The 10,815-nt window shown below is 39.0% G+C and overlaps 1 pseudogene; it reads left to right on the top strand.

Annotated features, from left to right (window-relative positions):
* Nucleotides 1-9,769: 9,769 nt before the first annotated feature.
* On the top strand, nucleotides 9,770-10,106 carry LOC107976497 (large ribosomal subunit protein eL30-like; annotated as a pseudogene).
* The last annotated feature ends 709 nt before the right edge of the window (nucleotides 10,107-10,815 follow it).

Raw genomic sequence — 10,815 nt, forward strand, 5'->3', positions numbered from 1 at the left:
ATAATATCTTATAATGTTATAATATATAATCTAGTATAATATTATATATTATATATAATTGAAAGGAGATATATATATATATATAAAAAAAGAGAGAGAGGCAGGATCTTGCTCTGTCATCCAAGCTGAAATGCGGTGGCATGGAGTGCAGTTCACAGCAGCCTTGGCCTCCTATGCTAGGGTGATTCTCCCACCTCAGCCTCCCAAAGTAGCTAGGACTACAGGTGCATGCTACCAAACCTGGCTAATTTTTGTATTTTTGGTAGAGATGGGGTTTCGCTATGTCACCCAGTTCGGCTGCTGTTGAACTCCTGGGCTCAAGCGTCCTCCCACCTTGACTTCCCAAAGTGCTGGTATTACGGGCGTGAGCTATCACACCTGATGGCAGTAATATTTGTTAGCATTAATTGATGCTTACTCTGCATCAGAGAAATATTTTACCTGGATGATATCATGTAAGTCTCACATTAACCCTTTTGAGGGAGATTTGATTATTATCTTCTCTTTATGTATGAGAAAACAGAGGCATAAAGAGCTTTGGTAAATTACCCAGAATCACAGAGCCTGCAAGTGCGTACTCTAGCTTTGGCCTGGGGAGTTCAGCCCGCACCATGCTGTGGACCTCCATCTCATTCTGCTTCATTTCCAGCACTCCTTCTCTCCTGGAAGTAAATTTGTTGGGCCCTGTCTTCATGGCACCCTCTACAGGGGCAGTTCATTGAGGTCATTGAAGCTTTACCACACAGGAAGAACCAGTGGAGAGTACAAGGAGGTAGCCCTGTCCTAGGAAACTTAATGGGGGGCTGGGGAAGGGAAGGCAGCTTGGGAGCCCTTCAGCTTCTTCTGCATCAGTGGCTGTCTTTTCTGTTCTCTCTTCTACGGGATAGTGATAATTAGATTCTCTGAAAAGGGAAATGGAGGAGCTTGAACCAGGATCCTGTCTCATCCCTGACATCTAGCACCTTTGGAGCATTAGAAAATCACATCTTCTCTCTGGAGCTCCATTTTCTCACCTGCAAAACAGGCATGGTAATTTGTACATGAATACAATGGGTCATTATAAGGGTAAATGAGATGAACAGTGGAAAAGCACCTAGTAGACTCTAATGTACTGCATGAATGTCATGAGAAACATTCTTTGTTATTGAGTGATTAATATTGAGGATACTGTTTAAAATGTGATCTCATGGGTACCTCTGCCCTTGGTGTTTCTTTATATACCTTGGCCAAGTTAGGTAGCTGCAAGTAGGCCAGGGTGTGCTCATTATCACAGCAAAGAGGAGTAGCAGAACAGGGTAGAGGAAAAAAAGGGGAAGATCTTTTTGGCTTTTTTAGTTTTCAAAAGTCTAGGCCCTTTTATTGGGAACCTTCTGGGCTAAAGAAAATGCTCTGTATCTTGTTCAAAGTGAATGCTTAAGATCTGCGCATTTTCTTATGTATAAATGATACTTAAAAATGCAAATCAAAACAAAATAAGTCCAGGTTCTTTGAGGAACAAGAAAGACTCAGTGCATGCACAACATATCTGGCAGAAAACGTGGGAGGAGACGATATGGCTAAGCGCAAGGCTTTCTTGCCTCCTCCCAGGCGAGGGGTTGGAGACAGAATCAAGAGTTAAGTGTGGTGTTCAGGTGGACAGGTTCTGGAGACAACAGGACAAGCAGCCCATTCCCCAGGCTGTGAGCCTCAGGGAGGCCCCAAATCCTAAATAAGCTTGCAGCCTTCAACACTCAGAAGTCATGGCTTCTAGGAGAAGAAATGGTATGATGTGACCAGGTGGACTGGACATTTGTCCACCTCCCATTACACAAGAGATGTTGAATCATGTTCATGGGTCCAAGAGAGGACACAGATCAGGAGAAGTCCTTGTGGACAAATTGTGTGGATGCTTGGTCACAGGCCAGATGGGACAGTGGAAGTTTCTGTTAATAATACAAGTTGAAACTAGTGTGTAAAGATGAGAGGTCCCCTTTCCCAAAGCCTCAGAACCATGTAAGTCTTGCCATCATTACCCTGTCCCTGGAACTTACTAGAATCCCAGAGGAAAGAGGGGAAGGGAACTCCAATATGACCGAGATTAGTTGTTAATGGCCCAGGAGAGTTGGAGGTAGTAATATACAAAAATAATGTCATTTATTTTGCATAGTCGTGGTTTAAAAAAATTTTTTTTATTTGAAACAGAGTCTTGCTCTGTCACCCAGCCTGGAGTGCAGTGGCACGGTCACAGCTAACTGTGGCCTTGACCTCCTGGGCTCAAGCAATCCTCCCACAGCCTCCCAAGTAGCTGAGACTACAGGTGCCCACCACCATGCCCAGCTTTTTTTTTTTTAATTATTTTTAGTAGAGACGTGGTCTCACTATGTTGCCCAGGCTGGTCTTCAACTCCTAAGCTCAAGCAATCCTCCAACCTCAGTTTGCCAAAGTGCTAGGATTATAGGCTTGGGCTACTGCACCTGGACAGCATAGTCATGTCTGATTTCTGAGAGTTGCACCACTTCATTAAATTTTGTTTAACTATATTTTCAGATCATGTAATCTACAGAGAATGTCTCTGTAATGTCCCAAAAATGCGCTCAGAACACTGCACAGCTTAATTCAATTAAAGCAGAAATCTGCATGCTACAGAAAGTGTTCTGAGTTAAGAAAGAGGTGTTTCCATTAAGTATGCTTGCCATCTAAAAGTCTTGGTAGTGACATTCCACGTTTCTTTTTGACACTTGCTTCAGCTCAACACAATGGTTTTACAATCTAGGACCATGGGGACTGTATAATATTCTCCAAGATTTTCTTAATTAATGGAGTATCTTGGAACATTTGCTTAATCTACAGCAACATCCTTTCTTTTTCTATCCCAAGCCTCTCCCAGAACTGTTGCTGAAGCTGTCTTCCCAATGGAAGGCTGATGACAGAAGATGCCTGCTGGCTGTCCACTGCAACTCTGTATCTAGAGTGAAATTGAGGCTTGCTAGAAAGATTTTAAAGGCATTTTTTTAAAGATAAGAGGGCATCATTAACAACTTTATGCCAGTACATTTTGGTAAAATGTATAAATTCGTAGAAAAACAAGAGTTACCAAAACAAACACAAGAATAAATAGAAAATCTAAATAATTAATGCATCATTTAAAAATCTTCCCGTAAAGAATACCCCAGACCCAGATGACTTCTCAGGTGAATACTACCAAACATTTAGAAAAGAAATGGCATCAATTTTACATAAGTCTTCCAGAAAACAGAAAAAAAAAAAAAACACTCCTCAAGATTTTTATGATGCCAGAAAAACCTGATTTCAAAATTTGATAAGAACCTTATAAGAAAGCAAACTTAGAGGCCCATTTCATTCAAGAAGATAAATGCAAAAATCCTAAACAAAATATTAGCAAACCAAAAAAAAGCACTATATGAAAAAAAAGAATGCATCATAACCAAATTGAATTTATTCCAGGAAAGCAAAGCTGGTTTATCATTGAATAATTCTTCACCACACTAATGAAATAAAAAAGAAAATTGTACAATTATCTCAATAAATGTAGAAACTGCATGTGATAAAATGCAACACATATTCCTAAACAATTCTTAGTATATTGGTAATAGAAGAAAACTTCCTTAATAAAAAAAATCAGTTTTTAAAAATTCACAGCAAACATATAAAGGTGAATTTTTCTAACTTTTCCCTGTAAGAACAGAATAAGACAAAGATACTTGCTTGAATAGTGCCTTACTTCTCAATATTTTACTTAAGGTCATAGCCAGTGCAAGAAGGTAAGAAAAAGAAATAAAACGTATAAGGATTGTAAAGGAAGAAATAAAGCTAAAATTACATGCATATTACATGATTTTGTGCTTAAAAAATTCCTAAGAACCTAAAGACATACTATTAGATTTAGTAAATAAATTGAACAAGGTTGTTTGAAACAGTCAATTTATAGAAATCACAATTATAAGTTATATTCAAAGGATAACACTTAAAAATCTCATAAATTTAACAAAATAGATTTTGTTAGAAATAAATCTAACGAACACGTTTAAGAGTTCTATGCTGAAAACTACAAAACATTGTTAAAAATATAAAAGAAGAGCTAAATAAATGAAGAGATGTTTATGGATTAAAGGTTCATTTATCTCAAGATGTCAGTTCTCAAATCGATCTATTCCAATGCAATGCAAATCCAATAAAAAATTCCAGGTATTTTGTAAAAATGAAGAAGCTGATTCTAAAATTTTTGTGATAATGCAAAGGGGCTAGAATAGCCAAGCAATTTTGAAGAAGAACAAAATTGAAAGAATTTCTTAACTGGATACCAAGACTTTGGAAAGACTTCAGTGTCATATCGACACAGGAGAGACAAACAGATCTTCAGAACAACGCAGAAAGTCCAGAAGACCCAAATATACATGCACACTTGATTTATGAGAAAGCACCATAGCAGAGTAGTGGGGACAGGATGGCTTTTCAACAAATGGTGATGGGTGAAAAAACAATGAAAGTTGGTGTATACAACCAATACATTTAAGAATCAGTTCTGTAGGTGGAAGAAACCAGACACAAAAGGCCACATTTTGTATAACCTTAATGTATGAAAACTCAAAAATAAGCAAAACCAAGATGTGGTGTTAGAAGTCAGGCTAATGGTTACGTTTGGGGAGGAGCAACAGGTAGTCTTTGGAAGGGCCATAAGCACAGCTCCTGAGGTTACATGAGGAGTGGTTACATGAGTGTGTTCACTTTGTAACAATTCACCAAACTATTACATGAACTTAAGGTATGCGCTCTTTTCTGTATACATGTTATATTTTAATTTAAAGTTAAAATTTTTTTGACCTTTCTACTTTATAGCTTCATAATGTTTTATTTCTCTAGGCCTCTTTTTTTATTTTTTATTTATTTATAGAATGGGGATCATGTTACAGTAGGTAGGTAGTCAGGCAGACATAAGTAGTGCAGAAGAGCCTGCCCCTCACCCAACCAGGAATGTCAGGCAACCATCAGCCAATAGGCAGTTGTTAAGCTGTCTCTCTAAAATAATAATTGGTTGCAGGCAGCACCAGTGAAAGGCAGTCTCCCAATAGACAGAAACACCTGAAAGTGATGATCACCAGCTTCCAAATAAGACCTCAGGAGTTGGGCAAGTGGTCTCAAGCATGTGCACTAAGAGGCAAAGTGGTGGAGTTTAATTAGTACATAACCTTCTTCTAGAAACACTCAACTGATAAGGGAGGAGCACCTGGTGTGAGCACGTGTACAACTCCAGGAAACATACTGCGCATGCAGCCCCCCTCCCAAGTGCTAACAGGCCACTGCACATGTGGACAGCCTGACACAAGGGAAGAATCGGGGAGAAGGGATGCAATTCTCTGGAAGTTTGCCAATGTATAAGACCCCCAAGGCAAAGGTCAGACCATGCACTTGACTCTCAAGTTGCCCACTTGGCCCTCTTCCAGGTGTACTTTACTGTATTTTACTACTGCTTGAAAACTTTTTAATAAGCTTTCACTCCTCCTCTGAAAGTTGCCTTGGTCTCTCACTGTACCTTATGCCCCTCAGTCAAATTTCTTTTTTCTAAGGAGCAAGAATTGAGATTGCTGAAGACCCACACAGATTTTCTGCTGCTAAATATTATAATAGCCTCTCTCTTTTAGTATGTGAGAATTAAATATGATATGTTTCATAAATAAGTACTTTGTTCAGTGACTGGCCCATACCAGAGGCTTGATAAGTATTCAATGTTCTTAGGTGTTAAGGTCACTTGGATAGTTAGCGGTGGAACTGGAATTAAAACCCATCCAAACAAGGTACTTTTAAAAAAAAAAATCACATGTCCTATATCACATGGCTGCTTATTAACATGACTTGAATGAAATGCTGGATTTAAATAGCATTTGCTGTGAGTTATCGTAGCTAGTCTCCATTCTCAGTTTTATGTTTTGCAAGAGATCAAGTGTATTCATTCCTCCCAGTTCTCAATTCCTATGAGTATACTTTGGAATCTAAAGTATTTTAGTGTATCTACCCCCACTAAAAATGAAAATAAGCCCTAAATATTCCAATCACCTCATTAGAAAACTGTTCAGAATTGTTGGCTCCATCCAGCCCCCAAAAGGGAGAAGAAAATTCAGTTTGAATCAGATTGTAACCAAGACCTCATTAATTGGCATAAAGGAAAAAAAAATTAAAAGATATATTAGCTATCAAGAGGAATGTTTGGAAAATCACTCAAAGATGATGCAACTGAAAAAAAGAGCTGTGTGCTCATTAATTAGCACATCAACAGACTTCTGTCCAGTGGATTTGATCACAGTGAATGCACTTTTGGATGTGAATCAGCGGTTCCCGAATCTTAATGAAACCAGTCAGCAAGAGTTAGTTACAGCTGGATCCTGGGCCACAAAAAAGACAGGGCTCAGACCAGGGTAAGAGTTTGAATTCATCTGAATTGGACCCTTCTAGATCTCAAACATGTTTTTGGAGGGCCCTGTTTAAAAGCAATTTGAGTAAAGATGTGTTATAAGATTCATGGGCCATATAACTTTTAATGACTTATCAACAAAGATTTAGAATCATTGGTAGAAAAGAGAGGATTATGTCTTAATCCTGCAGTTAGGGCACATGAAGAGTCTTTGTAGTGTACAGACACCATCTCTTCTGGCTCTGGTTCAGGAGCCATTGTGTCATGTTCTTTATTGTAAAATGTGCCTTGGCTGGCTTGTTTCATATTTCTCATCTTAAGGAAAAAGTAGCAACGCTGTTATTGCTGGCAATGCCACGGCTCTTTAGGACCTGTTAGTATTGAAACTATAGATCAACTTGCCTCTGGAGTTCTCTGATGTCATTTATTTCACGCTGGGTGCATCATTACTCATGACACTGCATCCTCCATCATGGCCCTGGTGAATATTGGCTTCTTATGGGTCCCTAAAGGTTGTCACTGTGCTTTGTTTGTGATGACTACAAATGCAAGTTTCACCTTCAGTGTGCAGGAAAATGTTTTCTGGTCATCTTGAACTTACCATCTTAGATTTTGTGGTGCAATACATTCTGCAGCCATGTCTTCTCTTGATTGCCTTAGGCCATGATTGCTGCATTCCTAGAATGGCATCTCTTTCAATGCTGATCTCATCCCTGCCTTTCACAAACCCGTCTGCCATGGGAAGGCTAGACTAGGGAAAAACAGTGATCCTATTCACCAAAGAGGTCCATCCCTCATTTGGCATGGCTTAAGATTGACCTATGAAAACAAAATGTCACCACATGATTGGAGGCAAGAGAAAGAGGATATCAATCAGATGGGCTGCTGACATTGTGGAGCAAAGACTCAAAAACCCTTGGAGGAAGTGTTGTTCTCCCTAGACGACTGCCTAACATGTGGCACAGACCTGCAGAGAAGATAGAGTGGCCATCCCGGGTGCCAGCCACAGCAGGTGCACAGGTAAATGACTCGACTGCCACCTCCTGCCATCTTTGATACTGTAGAATGGAGGCTGACAGCTTCCATGCAGTTGGAACATGGAAGGGCATGAGCCAAACCATGGGCACACAGATGTGGTTCAAGAACAAAAGCTTGCCATTGATTCTTAGTAGCCCAGAGCCCTGAACTTGTCCTTTGTCCAAATCAAGTGAGAATCAACCCAAATCAGCACATCAGCACAGCAGAATTCTGATGAGGCACCTCTTCCTGTGTGCTTTTCTTTATCGCTGCACTGTAACAATCACATGCTGTTGTAACAGTTTCAGTGTGTTTTCCCAAGTAATTGGTGATCTCCTTAAGGTCAGAGATTGCTTCTATTTATCTTTGTATTTGTAGTCACTGCGGAGTAACGGATACATAATTAGTGTCCAATAAAATGCCTGCTGACCAATAAGTGACTTAAGGAATGTGTGATGGGCGTGAGACTTTTTAGTAATAATTGTAAGAGTATTTACACAGACTCATTATCATTTATAACATCAAATTTAAAATGTTTCTTCCACAGTAAACATGATGTACCTTTCAGTTTGTCAGGCTTCTGAGCACAGGCTAAGCTATTGTATCACCTGTGACATGCACGTATATGCCCAGATAGCCTGAAGTAACTGAAGAATCCAAAAGAAGTGAAAATGGCCTGTTCCTGCCTTAACTGATGACATTCCACCACAAAAGACGTGAAAAGGGCTGGTCCTTGCCTTAACCGATGACATTACCTTGTGAAATTCCTTCTCCTGGCTCATCCTGGCTCAAAAACTCCCCTACTCCTGCCCTCCAGAAGAACAACCCCCCTTTGACTCTAATTTTCCTTTGCCTACACAAATCTTATAAAAACAGCCCCACCCCTATCTCCCCTTCGCTGACTCTCTTTTCCGACTCAGCCTGCCTGCACCAAGGTGATTAAAAAGCTTTATTGCTCACACAAAGCCTGTTTGGTGGTCTCTTCACACGGACGCGAGTGAAACAGCTCTCATTATCCCTATTTGAATTGTCCTGGGTTTGGGAGCTTGCTACTTAGGGCTGCAGTCCCTTCCATGGTTTCATTCTAGATATAATGTATATAACACCATGAGGACAGTGATAGCCATAATCTTAGTGTGCAACACATTTATCATGATTGTTGGGAGACTCAACTTCTAATTTCTGGTTATCGTGAGCTATTTTTCAGGGCAAGCACTCCTAATAAAAACAACTAAAAATGTTAAGTAAGTTATTTTTTGACATCCTTTTTTAACCCAGCATATAATGAAGCAAGCAGCATGTGTGACAACCATCTGAAAAACAGACAACAGACACAAACATGGGAATACTTTTAGATCTTGAAATTATTGGACATGGACTATAAGGTAACTATGTTTACTGTGGTGGGTTGAATCATGGCCCCTGAAAGACATCCATATTCTAATCTCTGGAACCTGTGAATATGTTACTTTACACGGGAAAAGGGACTTTGTGGAAATGATGAAATTAATGATTTTGAGACTGGGGGGCTTATTCTGGAATATCTGAGTGGGTCCAATGTAATAACAGGGGTTCTTATAAAAGGGAGGCAAGTGGATCAGTGTCAGAGAGAAAGAAATGAAAGAATGTAAAAAAAAAGGTCAGAGAGGAGATAAGATGTAACACTGCTGACTTTGAAAATGGAGGAAGGGGTCACAAGCCTAGGCATGTAGGTGGCCTCAGGAATCTGCAAAAGCAAAGGGAATGGAGTCCCCCACTAGACCCTCCAGAGGAAAGCAAGCCTTCAAATACCTTGATTTTAGCCCAGTGAAACTGATTTCAAAATCCATACTTCAAGGACTGTAGGATAATAAAATCATGTTGTTTTAAGCCACTGAGTTTGTGGTAGCTAGTTAGAACAGTAATAAGAAACTAATAAATTTACTATGTTTTAAAAAGTAAAGATACGTTTAAGGATATCTCTGAAAAGATAAAACTATAGTTAGATTTCAAAAATTACTAAGTAGTACTTCCAGAAGTTAAAAAATACAATAGTCAAAATGTAAAACTCAATGGAGGAGTGGATGTGTATAATAGCCAATTCAACACAACTGAAGAGAGAATTGATGGCCTGAAAGTTAAATCGGAAGAAATTCAGGATGCAGAATAGGAAGACAAAAAGATATACAGTAAATAAGTTAGAGAGGCTAAAGTGTGAAAGTCTAACTTAAATTTAGTCAGATTCCAGAGGGAAAATAGTGGATAGGAAATAATAATATCTCAAGAGTTATTGGTGTCTTTCTCACTTCCCAGCTGTATTACTGGCTGCTCTTGGTTAGGGGGCCACCTTGTACCTAAGGTAGGAAGATGGTGGCCACAAAGAAGATAACAAAGTCTCTGGAATTGATCAACTCTGGTTATGAAAAATGGAAAGTACGTACTGGGGTACAAGCACACTCTGAAGATGATCAGACATGGCAAAGCAAAATTAGTCATCCCCACTAACAATTGGCCAGCTTTGAGGAAATCCAAAATAGAGAACTATGCAATGTTGGCCAAAACTAATGTCCATCACTATAGTGAAAACAGTATTGAATTGGGCACGGCATGAGAAAAATACTACAGATTATGCACAGTGGCTGTCATTGATCTAGATGATTCTGATATCATTAGAAGCATGCCAAAATAGGCTGGTGAGAAATAAACCATGCAAAATTTTTATTTAGTAAAACTTGCCAGAGCTTGTTTTAAAAACATTTTTAAAAAGAGGCATTGTCTGAAATTTTCTGCTACTAATGAACAACATCAAGGAGCAGATTTAAGAATCCCAGTCAATCCTAGATATTTTTGGATGGTTTTATAGAGGCAATAGAGCACAGTGGTCTAGATCAAAGTTTTTTAAAGTTTTTAAGATACTACTGAATTCTAGTTTTGCCACTCAGCTACATAATTTGGGGCAAGTAAATTGACCTCTCTGAGCCTCCATCTCCTTATATTAAAAATAAGGATAGCGTCTGATTTATTGGTTGGTTATAAAGAATAAATATATATAAATGTGATTAGCACAGGAATAGGTCCAAAGTAACATGAAGTACGTAATTGATAATATTTTTAGTAGTGTACAGAGTGTATTTTCTCATGATGAGTTGAAGTCTGTTTTCTGATAACTTCCACTCATTTATCTTAATTCTGATTTCTGGAAAAATACAGAACAAGTCTGCTTTCTATTATATCTACACATTCACTCTTTAGCTTTTTGAAGCTTGGCAACTGCAGAAGAGCAGGGAATAGGTAAGTGGCCAGGTAAACATCAAGGCTCCCTGACACTGGCCATGATAAGCCAATAGTTCATATGGTTGGAACCATTTTCTTGGCAATATGAAGCCTCTCAAAGACTCTTGGGGGTCTTAGAA

Source organism: Pan troglodytes, chromosome 7 (genome assembly GCF_028858775.2).
Source record: "Pan troglodytes isolate AG18354 chromosome 7, NHGRI_mPanTro3-v2.0_pri, whole genome shotgun sequence".
Lineage (NCBI taxonomy): Eukaryota > Metazoa > Chordata > Mammalia > Primates > Hominidae > Pan > Pan troglodytes.